Source organism: Pan paniscus, chromosome 1, assembly GCF_029289425.2.
Source record: "Pan paniscus chromosome 1, NHGRI_mPanPan1-v2.0_pri, whole genome shotgun sequence".
NCBI classification, from domain to species: domain Eukaryota; kingdom Metazoa; phylum Chordata; class Mammalia; order Primates; family Hominidae; genus Pan; species Pan paniscus.
Window position 1 is genome coordinate 10155752 of NC_073249.2, and position 16547 is coordinate 10172298.

Below are 16547 nucleotides of genomic sequence, written 5' to 3' on the forward strand. Positions count from 1 at the left end.
TGATACATCTACCCAATGGCCTATTTTTCTACTGGGGCACTTGTTCTTTCCTTAAAGAGAGGTTATCAGCTTTTATCTATGTCATATATCACAAATAATTTTTACTAGGAGCTAATTTGCCTCTCATTTTTACCTATGGGGTTTTACACTTCATAAATTGTATTTATTTATTTATTTAAGTCTATTAAAAATGTTTGTTATTTCTAGCCTTTTAATCATGCTCAAAAAGACCTTTTTAGTATAATATTTTAAATTTGCTTATATATTCTTCTACCTTTATATCCTCATATTTTACATATAAATCATCAATTTATCTGAATATTATTTTGGTATAGTTCTTGATGTATTTTTTTCCAAAATAGCCTAACTAAACATTATTAAATGTATTGACAAAATTATCAATTCCTTTTTATTTAAAAAGAGGTATATAGAAAATGTATCTATACTTGTATCTACTTCTTGACTTTCTGAGTCACTGATTTATTGGCCTGTTCTGATGCCAAGAACACAGGCTTTTGATTAATTAGCTTTATATTTTCAACATTTGATAGTGTTTATCTTCTTTACATAAGCTAAAATTTCATAAATTTCTCAAGTTTTCTTTCATCATTATTCTTTTACATAAATTTAAGCTACATTTTAACATCTATCAAAATTAGATTGAGGTTTTAATTGGGATTATCTTACATTTCTAAATTTATTTTGAGGATAATTGAGTCACCGCCCTCAGTATTCTCATCTTTCTGGCAAATACCTTACTTCTCCACTAGGAGAAATTTTTACATATGTATTAATATTTATAGTCTATCCTTATAGTACTTATTTGATTTAGGATAGGTCTACTGGTATCTACTTTTGTCTGACAATTATTTAAAAATAAATGTTATATTTATTTTTAACCTCAGCTTGTAACAGATTTCTTTCGCCTCAATAATTCTGCTAGTTATTGAAATCAGATACTTAATAATTGCTAAATTGTAATCTGGGTGCTACACATTGATAATTAATTTAATATAATGAGCTACTTTGATCTTACAGTTTAGTAGAAAGATTCATATTTCCGGTGTTGCTCTCCCTATAGTGACTCTGACATTTGATCTTCCCTCTTCTGCTATAGTTCGCTTTTCATTGCCTGTCATCCCTCTCTAATATCTTCTGTACAATGTCTTCAACCCCTTTCTCACTTTCTTCTCTTAGGTATGTGATTTTCTCAATGCCATTCTCTACATCACTTATCTAAGTTTGGGTACTATTGATTCTGCTCTTTATTTACTTTATGTAATTTTCTTCCTATTTTTATATTTTAAAATCCTCTCATACTTCATCAAGACCAGTTTTTTTTTTAAAAAAAGTATTGTAAAATAGGAACCACAAGACTTCCACGTAATTTTCCTTTTTCCTTTTTTTTTTTTCTGAGACATGGTCTCACTTTGTTGCCCAGGTTGGGATACAGTGTTTGTGTTTTTTTTGAGAAGGGTCTTATTTTGTTGCCCAGGCTGGTCTCCAGCTCCAACCTGGGCAAAAAAATGAGACCCTGTCTCAAAAAGTCACAAACACTGTTCCCTGCAGCCTTGACCTCCTGGACTCAAGCAATCCTCCCAGCCTCCCGAGTAGTGGGACTACAGGTGTGTGCCACCACGCCAGCTAATATTTGTATTTTTTTGTAGAGATGAGGTTTCATTATGGATGCCCAGGCTGGTCTCCAACTCCTGAGCTCACGTGATCCACCTACCTCAACCTCCCAATGTGCTGGGATTACAGGCATGAGCCATTGTACCTGCCTATGTAGATTTTTTCCATAGAGAAAACTTTGATTTGTATTTCTCTCCTTAACTGCATTTTAAATATTTTCGTAAGTGCTTTCTCAGTTGTTTAGGGGATAACAATCACCTGAATAAATACATGTGCTATAACTATTAGATAAAATCAGTGAGGTATTCTTAAAAAATGGAAAATGATGATCCTTCATTATAATGTGTGCTGATAATGCAACAATACCCAACCAAATACAGATATATAAGTGAATCACAGCTTTAAAAACCACATTATCCTTTTCTCCCATGAATCTATCAAAATTTCAATTAACCTGCAGAATCTATATTTAGCTCATAGAAAAGAATAACTTATTATAATTATATCTAGGATAATTCATTCACCTACACAGAACATTTTGCCAGAATGGCAGAATCCACCCATCTCTGGGTGGCTACGTTGACACTATGCCTCAGATAAAAATTGTGTCATATGAAATCATCTTATAAAGTCCTCTGATGCTTTAATAAAGGTAAACTTATAAAGTTTTTTATAAAGAAGTACAAACAAAATTAATCTTACATACATGATGTCATTTGATTTAATCTTGAAAAAGCTACTATGACCTTCATAATTTTATCATCCACATTTTTCCAATGACTAAAGGTTAGGCTCACATTTCTGTTTACCCTAGTTAATTCAGCTAGTTTAAAGATGAGACTAATGCTCAAACAATTGTCTTTAGACTCTAAAATAACGACTCTACAACAGTTTTCTGCTTCTCAATAGAGGTGATGCTCTTAGCTTTCATAAGTTATGGGAAATTATGCTTCTTAAAAGTGGGAAGAGAATATATTTAAGCAAATACAAAACACTCTGTTTCTGAAAACTAAAAATTCTCTTTTCTGTAGGTAGATTGGAGAATACAGAAAAATGGAAAAGTAACTGGACCTTATAAGAACTTTAACCTGGCTTCATTAACCCCGTGCTTTGACTAATTGAAATAAACCTGTTGCATCTAAGAATTTTGACCTAGTAAAAAATAAAGATAATAACTGTGGAATAGAACAGTTATCACTAGTCAAATTTAAAAATCACACTGGTCTTTATATAATGTTTTGCTTTAATTCATTTAAAATTCGTCACTTTAAATATAAACCCTTGTGGGGAAAAGTTTGTCATGACCAGAAGCTAAAACCTGGAACTTATAAAGCTCAAACATGGGTTACTGCTCCGATAAACTCTTCAGTAAAACTTTCCCATAAGCTCTAGCTCAAACAGAATGCAAATACTTTCCACAGTTAAATCCCAGACTTTGACCTAAATGCAATTTGCAGAACTTTCTGAAGCTTGTGTTCTTGAAAGGTGCAGGGGTCAGCTGACACAGGAATCAATCCAGCAGTCAAGAGAGCTAAAGATAATTATATTAAAACTGTCATGAGGATACACACACACAAAAGCTAGAAACCTTGAAGAGTTTCAAGTCATCAACTGCATGACAGCTGTGGCTATCTCAGGGAGTACTTTTGCTAACTTCTAAGATGAAGTCACAGTCTACTCTTTAAGGAAAGTGCGTTATTTATGTAATGTTTTGAATTTTGTTTTCTGAAATGCTTTTCTATGATGTTGTATTCTAAATCAGAGTATTTACATGACCATATGTAACACTTAGTCATCCTAACATAGACCACTAAATATACCAGCAACTGAAGTAAATTGATTTGATGTAGTTCGACTGACTTGGTAAAATCAGACTTTCTAACTTAAAACTATTGGTTAAAGGAGGTAGAGCAAGGTCTTAGAAGAACCTGAGGATGACAGGATTAATAAGGAAAACTCCCACATGTCAGGCAGTTTGGATCGGTTTTCCTGAAGTTGGCTTTCTAATGCCTACTATTCTAGAGTTTCTTTGTTGACTTCCAAAATAAAAATAAACTCTTCTAGTTAAAATCAAATTCCGAATAAAGAATGGCAGGGATCCTGGTAGAAAAAATAAAACTATGGCTTTTAGGCGAGATCACTTTTTATACCTATTTCTATACCATTATATATCTCTATATGCACTCACATGTATATAAATGTTTAGATATTTGTGTATATATATGTTATATGTGTGTATATATTTAGGGTTATGTGTGTGTTATATGTGCATGTATATAACATGTTCATTTTAAGACAATTAAAAAGTTTTTTCAAATATTCACGAAGGGTAGATATTATTTCCCATCACAGCATTTTTTTTTTGCAGTGATTGCAGATGTTTCAGGAATCTTCCTAGTTCTCCTTTAAGGCACGCTGCCTGTTTTATTTTCTCGTATCTCCTCAAAATGCATCGTGGGAGCATCTGACCTATACTATTACCTCAGTTAATACTGATTAATGCAGGATAAAGTTTGTAATTTTTACTTTGAAAAGGACACATTGTAAATAGAAAGCATATGTGTAAAAATGATGAAAAGATTATATTTATTTTCAATGTGAAAAGATATCTATTTTCTCCTTTTTTTTTTTAGATGGAGTTTTGCTCTTGTCGCCCAGGCTGGAGTACAATGGAGTGATCTCGGCTCACTGCAACCTCCACCTCCTGGGTTCAAGAGATGCTCCTGCCTCAGCCTCTCAAGTTGCTGGGAATACAGGCACCTGCCACCATGTCCAGCTAATTTTTTCTGTAGTTTTAGTAGAGATGGGGTTTTGCCATGTTGGCCAGGCTGGTCTTGAACTCCTGACCTCAGGTGATCCACCTGCCTCAGCCTCCCAAAGCGCTGGGATTACAGGTGTGGGCCACTGCACCCAGCCTCTGCATTCATTTTTAAAAGAAGCATGTAAGCTACTAACGCTAAGAAGACCACCAGGCAACACACTCAAAGCCTTAGAAGCTTGTTTTTCATAAGAGCTCCTCAGAATCTGGGAACATGGTCTCATCTCAAACAAAACAAAAGTATAAAAAACCAAAATGGTGCAATATATTCATAATTCTGTTTCATTTCCACTTCTTCTTTTCCCTATAAACATTTTTAATATTATTTATTTGCAATTAGAAGCTAATGCAACCTGTTTCAATAAGTCAAAATCATATATAACATATAAAATATAAGATTTACATGTACATACAAATATTACCCCACAATTCACCAATATGCCTGTCTTAAGGTCATTATCCATATTAGCAGTTTTTTGTTTGTTTGTTTGTTTTTTGAGATGGAGTCTCGCTCTGTCACCCAGTCTGTAGTGCAGTGGCGCGATCTTGGTTCACTGCAACCTCCGCCTCCCAGGTTCAAGTGATTCTTCTCCTCTGAGTCGCTGGGACTATAGGCACCCGCCACCACACCCGGCTATTTTTTTGTATTTTTAGTAGAGATGGGGTTTCACCCTGTTGGCCAGGATGGTCTCAATCTCTTGCCCTCGTAATTCGCCTGTCTCGGCCTCCCAAAGTGCTGGGATTACAGGCCTGAACCACCAGGCCCAGGCCAGCAGCTTCTTTTGAATCATTCCACACAACACATTTTTCAAATATATACAAATACGTTCTTATATATTCTATATATATGCTATTTAATGCTTTCTCAAATACATAAATGTATAGATAAGATAGACTCACGTGTAAAGATATATAGTTTAATTTCTGTTACAGTAGCTATGCCTTACAATTCTGGTCACTGACTCAAGAAACAAATGAGGTCTTTTTTTTAGAAGGATGGCAGGAACTGTTTACTTATAAATTATGAGACCTGTCTAAAAACGATGTAATATATGCATCCAAAAATGACAGCACTGCTAATACAAAATATGAATGCAGGCTACAAAGAGAAAATTAATATAGTTGTCTGTTCTACAGTCCCATACCAAGAAAATATACAGCATTGCAGTATAGCATTTCATTTCTGCTGTTTTAAAATCTCTTATGCTAGGCACCTCTCTTGTCTCATGTTTTGGATATGCGAACAGGGATGTGAGGAACCCACTCACACTGTAATCATATGGACAATTTGTGTGTGTGTTGTCGGGGTGGGGGTGTTTAAAAAACACCCGAGGCAATTTTTGAACAAGGGGACAGGAGGCAATAGATAAATGCTCTTTTTTTGTTCTTTCCAAACACCTGATCTAAGATACATTTCATGAGGCTTCTTTTTTTCTGATGAGATCAGGCAACCAATCAACTAATTGTTGGTCAGAATCTACTATTGGCAGATGAGTTCATAACACATGCTTTTTACTTTTTATCTAAGGGATTATTTACAATTTCGATGTCACCTTTTGCCAATAAAAGTCCTGAAAATACATTCCTTCTTTTGATAAAACCGTATATAGTAAAAGGAATGAAAATGAGTTTGAAGAAAGGCTGAATCTTCCCCATGTTATTAGTCCATATAATATGGAACCCTAGACATAAAATACTAGACATAAAAAAACTAGTTGTAATGAAAAGAAATGTTTTACTAGGCAGCAATGTAAACTGCAATCATTAACCAACTAATAATATACTAAACGACTCCAGTGTGCAACTCCACAAAATCCTGGGTATAACATAGTAATTATGTTTACAGAACAGATAACATGAAAACATTCCCACTCTAAAAGATCATGAAATGCTGGATAAAATATAATAACCAACATTTAAATGCATATCCAAACTCACAAAAAAGTATATAATGAAGAAAATTATCTAACACCAGAGAATTAAATGGAACTGCAGGGGCTCACTGGTAAAACACCAGCTACAGAGTGGCATGTACAGTTAGTACAATTCTAAGAAAAAGCTATTCTAATACGTGTATAGTACAAGTGAAATGGTTAATGATTCAGACAATGATTACCAAACCTGGCTGCCCATGTGTATTATCAGTATCAGGATGTAAGTTTATTAAACGCGTAGTGCCCACTGGTATTCACCCAAAATGTACAAGTCAGAATCTTCTGATAACTTGTACTTTTTACCAGTTTTCCAGGTGATTATTATGGCTCCAGCTCAAGTGCAGACTGTAGACTATGGGAACTACTGGTTTAGAGAAAGACATATATCATTGAACCTTATTTAAGAAGTTATTACAAATCTCCTGAGAATGAGAAACAAATTCAGGAAGTTTTTAAGGAATCACCTTTTATAAGTAACCCCCAAATCCAAAGCAGGCATTTTACAGTAAATTTATCACAATTTCAAAGAACAGAAACAGGTTTTGTGAACCATCCTATAACAAAGAAAATCATGTAGACTCGTTTACATCCTTTGTATAAGGTTATTGAAATCTTATTACTGAATTTCAGCAATTTGTTATTTAATTCATATTCAATAAACTACATTAATATAAATATAATGAGTTAAATACAAAAATGAAAATAAACTTGATGATAACAAGAAAGACTTTAAATCAGGGGCATCCTATCTTTCAGCTTCCCTGGGCCACACTGGAAGAAGAAGAATTGTCTTGGGCCACACATAAAATAGCACTAACACTAATGATAGTTGATAAGATTGAAAAAAAAACTCAAAAAAATCTCATAATGTTTTAAGAAAGTTTATGAATTTGTGTTGGGCCTCATTCAAAACCATCCTGGGACACATGTGGCTGTGGGTTGGACAAGCTTGCTTTAAATTTCATAGAAAAATAATTAATAAGAAATGTGTAGGACACTATAAAGAAAACTATACAAATTTACTGAATGATTAAAAAGAGAAATTAAATAATTGCAGAATCTTAATTGACAAATTATGTAAAAAGTTGATGTGTGAAGAAAATTAGGACAATGTTAGACAATATAAAAATGTAAGAAATCATTTTGTATGTACTGTGTATACGTTACTGTATTAGTCCATTCTCACATTGCTATAAAGATATACCTGAGCCAGGGTAATTTATAAAGGAAAGAGGCTTAATTGACTCAGTTCCACATGGTTGGGGAGGCCTCAGTAAACTTACAATCATGGTGGAAGGGGAAGCAAGCACCTTTTTCACAAGGCAATGGGAGAGAGAGGAGTAAGCAGGGGAAATGCCAGACATTTATAAACCCCTGATATCTTGTGAGAACTAACTCACTATCACCAGAACAGCATGGGGAAAACTGCCCCCATGATCCAATCACCTCCTTCTTTTGACATATGGGATTACAGGTCTCTCCCTCAATACGTGGATATTATAATTCGAGATGAGATTTGAGTGGGGACACAGCCAAACCATATCAATTACAAATTTGGACTTATCAACCTATTGTGTTGTTGACAAAACTTGACTGTACATTTGATCAGAAATTTTGAAACAGGATTAAGTCTATCATTTAGAGTACTATACTTTAGAAAATTATGAATAATAAAATAAATTCTCTGCCATATGGCAAAGACAAAATAATAGAGTTTCAATTCTTGTCAATGAAACTTTAGAGCACATGGGGTGACCGTGTAGAATGGGAGTAGGACACTATAAGGAAAACGATACAAATTTACTGAATGATTAAAAAGAGAAATTAAATAATTGGGGACTCTTAATTGACAAATTGTGTAAAAAGTTGATGTGTGAAGGAAATTAGGACACTCTTAGACAATATAAAAATGACCATTACTATGGTAATGTGTACTGAAATATTGACTTATAAATATATATATATTTAAATATTCACATTAACAATGGTTCCTGAACAAAACATCAAATACCTAAATAGATCATTGCCTCAAATCGACCTCCAATATCACACAAAGATTTTATTTTTTCTAATAGTAAGCTGGATCATTCTATTGAGGTATGTCGGATATCAATAGATTCTACAGGATCATTGCCTTGAGAGGCACTGCCATTTCAAGCATGTGTCCCAAACTAACCTTGCGATTCCCAACTAACTTCCAGCTTAATCTCTTCTTTTCAACTTTCCCACCTTAGTAGATGCCACCCTGATGATCTAGTCACCGATGTCTGGGATGAGTCTGTGATAACTGACTGATCCTTACCTTTTAGATCCACTCTAATATGAAGTACTACCAAACAGCCTCTGGAATGTCATCTTCATTGAGTCTAGATGTCATCATTTGAAAGAAACACAATCATTGTCAGTACCATGAGAAGAGATCAAAATTAAAAACTGCCAACTCAACTAGGATGCCCCTTAACTTTCAACAGATATCTTAACTTTAAGGATGTTAATATTCACCAAGCTCACAGCCATCACAGCAGCAAAAGTGAGGATCACTCTCACTTGGTTGGCCAAGAGAGGCTGTAATAGTCTTTGCAGCTATACTATTACCTTACTGTAATTGATCCACACACAGCAGCCAATCATCTTTAAAAAATGCAAATCTTATGCCTTCCTGTGTAAATCTTTCATTGGTTTCAAATTCAGAATATGAGTTTTAAAAATAATTTTTCCATGGTCTACAATACTTTGCATGATCCTGCCCCTGACCCTACCCAAAACTAGGTGGCAAGCTGCTTTCATTCATTGACTCTGCCTCAGCTCCTTTGCCTTAACTATGATAGGCTTGCCGTGGTTCTTTTTATCACAAGTCCAATTCATCCCCCTGCCCCCTAATTCTACTCAACTTCTCAAATGGCTGCGATCACTGCTGTTAATCTTTAAAGATTAACAGGATAAACCTTCTCTGACCTTCAGACTAAGAAAATTTCCCTCTAACCCTTTTTTGTACTTGTCATAGAACTTCATAGAACCACATAGAATAACAGTTGCAGTTACTAAATCATTTAATCATGTATATAATAAAACTTTAAACTTTTATTGCACTCTAGCACACATACAAAAAGGACACAAAACATAAATGTAAAGCCCAAAAGATTATCAAAAGCAAACACTCATGAAGCCATAATCATTAAAAAAGAGAACATTATGCACATGGCAGAAACATCCACCCTACATGCCTTTCTCTACAGTTATCCTTTCCATTGATTTTTAAAGTTACTTTTGTTTCTTTTCTTTTCATACCATAATTTAGGAATGAGTGTTTTAAACTTTTTCGATCATACCATTTTGTTTCATGGTTTTTTTTGTGTGTGTGTGTGTTTTATTTTTTATTTTTCCACTTAAAATAGTATTTGTAAAATTCATCTATGCAGTTGTGTGAGTGGTTCTTTCTCACTGCTGTAAAAAATTTATTTATCTAGTCTTTTATTTTTGAATGTTTTCAGTTTTTGTTGATTACCAATTTTGCTGCTATGACGTTCTTATACTCATGTCGTAGTCAATATTTTGACATACTTATTTTGGTAAAAGTAAGAGTGGATTTGCTTTGTCATAAGTATATGTCTATTCAAATTTGATAAATCATGATAAATTATTTTTGAGTGTGATCATAATGACTTACATTTACAATATATAGAAATATATGGAAACATACATATGGAAATTTCCATTGTCCCAGAACCTTGCCAATATGTTACATTTTAGTATTCTTCTGGGTATGGAGTCATATCTCATTGCATTTTTTATTTTTCTTTCTCTGATGACTAATTAATTTGATTATATTTTATTTTATATTTTATTTTATATTATATATACTTTTAAATTATATTTATATTTTATTTTATATTATAAAATTGGCCAGGTAGATGTGTTTTTTGAAGTGCTTGTACAAGTCTCTTGTCCAATTTTTTTATTGGGATGTATAATATTTTCTTACTGATTTTGAAACTTTATGTTGAATATGAGATATTTCTGTTTTATTTAAGCTGTGGCTTGCCTTTTCGTTATATTAATGTTTTTTAAACAAACATAAGTTGTTAATTGTAATGCACAACACTTACTAATATAAAATTGCATCTGGTGCAGTAAGGGAACCAGCATATTCTTTTTCAAAAATGGTCAAATGATGGCAGTTTCATATGATTCAACCCAGCGATTTAATTTTCCAATTACTCCCTCTATGGATAGTATTTTCCATGTCTTTACAAGGTATTTATCTCCCCAAGATCATTATATTCTCCTGTTATTGTAGAGGAGATTGCTTGTCTTTCTGTCTATATTTAGTGCTACAATTTATCTGAAATTCATTTCCTTGAGGTTTTCACACACACTGCAATGTCACTCCTGCCATAAATCACGTATCCGTATATCTGCATTCGTTTCTGGATTTATTCTTCTGTTCCATTGGCCTATTTGTCTAACATTGCATCAAAACAACACTCTTTTAAATACTGCCTTTTAAAAGTAACATTCAGGAGATAATGTCTTTCCACCCTATATTTCTGCAGGAGACTCTTTTCATGTACAATTTAGATTGAGTTCCTCAAGTTCTTTAAAATAGTTGGGATTTATGTGGAATTGCATTTATTTATTTATTTATTTATTATTTTATCTTCTCATGTGACTTTGATTTGTTTGGGCTGACTACAAGATATGTGAAAGTTTTGCAGATAATTTGAGCCCTAGGATGTGTTTATCTTCCCCTTGACCTGATTTAAGTCTGCATTTTAAAGGTATCCATGGATGCTAGAAATCCATTCTTACTTTACTTAATTCAATTATAAGAATAATATGACTTGAGGCCAACTCTGTTATCTTTTAAGCCTGGTATACTTCTGGTTCACCCTTTCTTTAGTATAGGGGTCAGCAAACTATGGGCTTGTGGGAGAAATGTTGCATACTCGCTGTTGTTGGAAGGAAGGTTCTATTAAAACACAGTGACGTCCATCTATTTAAGTGTTATCAATGGCTGCTTTTCTGGTACAAAAGTATAACGGAATAGTGGCTACAGAGATAATATGGCCTGGAAAAGCTAAAATACTTACTCTCTGACTCTTTATGGAAACTGTTCGCTGACCTCTGTTTCAGAATACAAGTTTTTAACTGAACAACGAGAACACTGGACACAGGGTGGGCAACACCACACCCCAGGGCCTGTCCTTGGGGGGAGAGGCAGGAGGGATAGCATTAGGAGAAATATGTAATGTAAATGATGAATTAATGGGTGCAGCAAACCAACATGGCACATGTATACCTATGTAACAAACCTGCACGTTGTGCACATGTACCCTAGAACTTGAAGTATAATAATAAAAAAAGAAAATCAAACATTACTAAATTGTATGTCTTAAAATAAGAGTCCCCAGTAATCCTACTTCTAAAGAGAACTACAGTTGTGAATGTGGAAAAAAAAAAAAAAAAAGAATACAAGTTTTTATGGTCTCCAAACAAGGCATGGTGGTTTAATTAGGATTTCCCTCTTTGACATGATCTGGATTCCAATTTTTCTCTCCAGCCCCAGGAGCCTGCTACCGCCACTGCTCAGCATCTGAGCCTCTCATTTGCCTCTTCAGGAAATGGCAGATGTCCCTCCTGGAAAACATGTACCAAATGCTAAGCTTAACTATCTGTGTTCCATCTTCTCTTGCTTCATTACTCATGGGTCTCATCAAATAGCAGCATTCCTATGTGTTCAAACACATTTTAAAAAACATTTTCTAGTATTTCTCACCATTCTCAGCGTAAAGGTTGGTACACATTACATAATCTGCCATTAACACCAGAGAAAATTCTGTATCTTTTAAAAAATGTGTTGGTTTTGCTAGAATACCCACTTCATGAAGTTAAGTTGTGTCCCTGTTTTTTTTTTTTTCTAACAATGTATCTCTAGGCTGTAATATGGAGTTTGCATCGTATTAAATAGGTGTGGTGTCATATAAAGCCGTAGAACTCAGGTGCATCTGCAATTTGGATTATTCCTTACATACAGCATTACTTTCCTAAGTTGACCTATCTTCCATCAGAATACCCAAAAGCTTGATAAATACGATTCATATTATAAAACATTAATAATCCCAAACTGCAACATGATACTTTGTTATGTGAAAAAATGTAAAGTTTAATTTTTTTAGTTTGACACTTGAATATATTAAACTGCTTTTGGTTGTTAAAGGTCAGGAACTTGTTTTAAACTTTAGAAAACTGCCTTTTTTTCTCCTTTTTGGAATAGATCTTTCATATAAATAATAAGTAGGCTTAATGCTTCCCCTCAGAGAGCAGACCCAGATGTCTGTAGAATAAAGCTTTGGTTCCAAATAAGGTTCGTTTTTCTGAGGGCCTATAATTGTAATTCAAGGGCTTTTGAGTTGATTCCCTACTGGAATGTAGAGAGAGTCTTATAAATAGCCTCTTTTAAAGGAGTATAATTTATATGAAGTGGTCATTCATGTTATAGGGTCAATTAACCAATCTTTATGATTGAGAAGAAAAAACACCAAATATATGCTGTCATATTTTCAAGGAAGTTCTCAAGAATGTGGAGATGACTATGACTGTGTGCTAACATGGATTGTTCAGACATGCATATGAGGGAGACTAGTACAGACAATTCATTGTATATTTTAGTTTTAAAATCCTCTCTGTGATGGATCTGATCAGAATATCCAACAGTAGTGGAGAAATCATAAACTCATAAAATGAAATTTAGCCTAATTTTTACATATTACTTTACTCCTTAAATTAATGAGACTCTATAAGTAACTATTTTGTTTTAATAGAGAATAGCTGTTTGATGTCTTTCTATCCCTCCTTTTCTTCTCTGATGGAGTATGGGCATACATTGGGAAAGGATCTCACTCCTTTGGACTCATGGCAGTTGAGAGAAGACCAGATTCTAAGATCCCCGTAGAGTTCATGGGATCTTCCTGGGGCTCTACTGCAGAGATACTTGATCCACCACTTAACCCTTTGAACATGGAGAGGTAATCAGAACCCTTTCACTACTTGGGATTGATCATACTGGTTCCCTTACTGCAAATGAGATTTAGCCTATGATACAACAGCCCCACCTTCTACAGACATTCTGGGGTGCTACTACCTAACACATCACCTCAGTGTCACCTCACTGGGTAACCTGGAACTTCCAGGCTCCTTGCATCCATGTGCAAGCTTTGGAGACCTGGAGCCCCTACATTAATTCATTGACCTACTTTCCCTCTGCTGACACTCTCCATCATACTCTTATGGTATGATCAATGGTTTATTTATACATTCTTTGAACTAAAAATTTTGGCCAGGCACGGTGGCTCACGCCTGTAATCCCAGCACTTTGGTAGGCCGAGGCGGGCAGATCACGAGGTCAGGAGATCGAGGCCATCCTGGCTAACACGGTGAAACCCCGTCTCTACTAAAAATACAAAAAATTAGCTGGGCGTGGTGGCGGGGGCCTGTAGTCCCAGCTACTTGGGAGGCTGAGGCAGGAGAATGGCGTGACCCAGGGAGGCGGAGCTTGCAGTGAGCCGAGATAGTGCCACTGAAGTCCGGCCTGGGAGAAAGAGCGAGACTCCGTCTCAAAAAAAAAAAAAAAAAAAAAAAAATTGAGTGCCTCCTGGGTGCAAGGTGGTGCTATATGAAAAAGCTAGAAGCTAGAAGCACCTTAAATGCCCGGTCGGGTATGGTGGCTCATGCCTGTAATCCCAGCACTTTAGGAGGCCAAAGTAGGCAGATCCCTTGAGACCCGGAGTTCGAGACCACCCTGGGTAACAAAGTGAGATGCTGTCTCTACAAAAATAATACAAAAATTAGCCAGGCGTGGTGGCACATGCCTGTAGTTCCAGCTACTCGGGCGGGTGTGAGGTGGGAGGTTTGCTTAAGCCTGGGAGATCAAGGCTGCAGTGATCTGTGACTGTGCCACTGTACTCCAACCTAGGTGACAGAGAGAGACCCTTTCTCAGAAAAACAACAACAAAAAGAAGTACATTAAATGCTAACAGTATTTATCTCTGTGCATAATCTAATTAATTTTACTTTCAGACTTTTGGATTTTTAACAATTCTGTGTAATACTTCTGTATCTTAGTAAGAGAAATACAAACAAAAAAATGAGCAAAATGCTCCCAAGCTTGCATTGGCCTTTTCATTATTCCATGTTACCTCATATTCTAGAACTTGGTTTCAACTGGAAAGTTTACAGAGGTTACACAATATAAAGTGAGTGAATGAAGTGGGAGGTTGAGACTATCATGAACTGGAAAGCATACACATCATCTACAAGAGAAATTGCGGTTTGGCTACCAAGTTTTGTAGGATTGTGGGGCTAGAATTTCCAGATTTCCAATATTCCAAAGAAGCCAGAACTCTTCTAGGTTTAAAGTATTTGAAGGGTGTTGTTGATGTATGCTTTTAGTAATAACAAGTAAGCATTTATTGTTTGTTTGTTCTTCTTGGTGTTAAATTTTGTGGCACTAACTCCTGAATCAGTACTTTATTCTGTAGATTGCATAATTCCAGGACTAATGAACTTCTCAGTGGTAGTGAGTAGTGTATGAGTCTGATATCTTGCTTTTTAAATAATTCTGCCAAAATTATTGAATATTTTGTTACTTGGCATCATACCCTTGCTTCCCCTGCTAAGGTACCAATTATGTGTTGAAGACCTAGGACATAGCCATTTATGTTAGGGGTATAGGATCAATATACTTAGGCCCAAACAGTCTTAACAATAACAACCTCTGAGGAAGGTATATCCTTGTTCGAGTATCATTGTGACCAAAAGTAAAAACAGTTACTTCTGTCAGACTCTTTTATTTAAAAGTGCTAATATAATATTTGAGAAAAAAATTTTCAGTATTAAAGATCCTGATGGTTACTTGTGTATTATTATTTATTTATAAATATATTTAACCTACATATAAGTATATATAAATATATCAACCCTAGGTTGTAAAGAGTAAACATTTTATGTCTAATGGGAATCTAAATTTTACTTAAAATTTGTGAAGAAAATTATGATGTCTATGTTAAAATGTAGAGAGGTATGGCTTTGGAATTGAATTTTAATTTTAAAGCTTTTAGTCACTAGGCACAGGGTTGTGCAGTTTTTGAGCCTCTTGTTTCTTCCCCCCACCTGTAATATAAAGATATTGATCACGTTACCTCAAAGAGTTTTTGAAAGGTTTAAAATAAATCATAAATATCTGGGTGTGGTGGCTGACGCCTGTAATCCCAGGATTTTGGTAGGCTGAGGTGGTGAGACAGCTTGAGCTCAGGAATGGAGACCAGCCTGGGCAACATGGCAAAACTCCATTTCTACAAAAAGTACAAAAATTAGTGGAGCTTGGTGGTGTGCACCTGTAGTTCCAGCTACTAAGGAGGCTGAGAAGGGAGGATGGCTTGAGCCTGGGAGGCAGGAATTGCGGTGAGCATAGATCACGTCACTGCACTCCAACCTGGGCAACATAGCCAGAAGCTGTCTCAAAAATAAAAATAAATAAATAAATGAGTAATAAATGCAAAGTTTATAAGTGCCATGCCTGTGAAGTATTCAGCAAATGTCAAGTTAAAATTGTTATCCTTATTAGTAGCTGTGGAATAAAATGTAAAATTTGCATGACAGCTTGAGAACCAAATGAATAATTCAAAGAAATTTCATGGGTATTTATTCTACCTGTTACTATGGCCATGCCCCACCTTTACCTCTGGACTTCACTCTACTGTCATTTTGGCTTGCTAGTGACCCAGGCAATGATTGCCTTTATCATATGTATATCATGTCAAGCATCTTTCTGTGAAGCTAGTTTGGGCATATATGGGATGCACAGAAAAAAAAATCTAGTTTGAATGGCTTCACTAATTCCCACTAGTCTACCTGATTCTGTACCATGTAAGAATTTGAGAAAATTGACTCTCTTCCTGGCAAAGGAAAATAAGAAATATTAAACTAAAACCCGAAACCAAACAAAAACAAAAACAATCTGCACCACATGACCATGTCTTGACTGTCATTTAAACCAAAGCCTGACTATGTGTTGGTGACAAGGTCTTTCAACCTTCCATATAATTAAATAATTTAAATGGTTTTTTATTTCCATAAGGTCTTTTAATTTTATTAAGCTAATTTGC